The following is a 1,607-nucleotide window of genomic DNA, read 5'->3' on the forward strand; positions in this document are numbered from 1 at the left end:
ATTTTCGCGTCTTCACTCTAGATCTGAGGCAACCGCAAAAGAAGCTTTTCCATCCTGCGAAAATAAATAAAAAATATTAATATAGAAAGAGATTTTGAGTTATAACAATGAAGAAGTAAAAGAAATAAAAGTATACCAGACTATTGAGAGCATGCAAGAAGTCGGGAGTCACTGATCTAGAAACTCCACGAAGAGAGCTATCACCATCTAGTAAAGGGACGTCACAAAGGGTAGCGAGAGCCTTGAAGGTATTTGCGAATTGGATATCTCCCATTCCTTGTAGAGAATTAGAAAAGAGGCCAGAAAGCTTAGCCATAGAAGATTCAGGTGGAGAATCTTCAGTTGCAGCAAGATCATCGTTATCCTCATCACCCTTGTCACTTTCAAAATTTTCGTTAGAAGGAACATTTGAAGGAGAATAAGAACGAACATTTATTTTCTTTGGAGGAGGACCAGTTGATTTTTCCCTGCGAAGAGCACCTTTACCTTTATCACCAATCTTTGCAGCATCAGCAGATTCTTCTACTTCAACAATAATCTTCACACACAGATAGAAATAAGAAATCGAAGCATGAAAGTAACAGTATTATTTAAAGTCATAAGAGAAAATTTCTTACCTCATCTGTGTATGAGCGAAGAGCTAACAGAGTACTAGATTTCCCAGTCCTATTATAACTATCCTTCAATTTTTGGATCTGTGGAATGTCGCAAGATTTAGCGAACAGAATAGTAAAAATCAATAAAGAAATATAAAATGAGTTAAAGGGGAGAAACATACCTATTTCTCCTTCTCGGCCCAAGAGAAAACCAAAGGTTGATATGCAGCGAGATTCGCAAGAAGAACGTTTGATCCAGCAATGTAGGGTCCCTTTAACATTAAAGGAAAAACACACCATTTATCATCTTTGGATTGGAGAGGAGTTGTGTTTTTACCAGAATGCCAGTCAATATCTTGCATAAGAATTTTGGCTTCATCAATGTTATCTCTCCTTCTTAATCGAATACCCCATCGAGTATTCTCTTTCTTCATGGAGATAAGTTCGTAGTTTTCAAATAAATTCGCCAATGTATACTTCTCAGCAACTATTTCTAGGTTTGCGAATTTTGGATCGCTAAGTTCTTTGGAGTAAAGCGATCCTCTACCAGCACCACGATTAGCGAACTCTAGCATCATACGGATGCGTTCCCCACTTAGTTGGAAGATGGCTCGCGAAAATCCCGGATGAGCGAGAATTTCATAAAATAAAGGAAGATCTGGGTTATAAAGAGGAATAAGGAGACCTGCGAGAATCTGACCTAGCAAAATTATGATTGATTGATCATCACAATTTTGATCAGAGAAAATCTTGACAGAAAGAATTGATTTGGCATTCTCACCAGGAATGGTGGAGAGTGTAAAACCTTTATCAGCAAGATCTTTTTGGACATCTTGTAAATTCTTCTCATATCTATGACCACTTGGATCCATGTTTGAATATAGAGTATGGGAATGTATGGAAACTAAAAGGATTGAAGGAAGAAAAAATTACAGCAGCAGAATTTGCAGAAGATTAGTAGAGTTGCAGAGACGAGAGAATAAAAATAGAAGAGAAAGTAAAAAAAAAAAA

Source organism: Papaver somniferum, chromosome 2 (genome assembly GCF_003573695.1).
Source record: "Papaver somniferum cultivar HN1 chromosome 2, ASM357369v1, whole genome shotgun sequence".
Taxonomy (NCBI): Eukaryota; Viridiplantae; Streptophyta; class Magnoliopsida; order Ranunculales; family Papaveraceae; genus Papaver; species Papaver somniferum.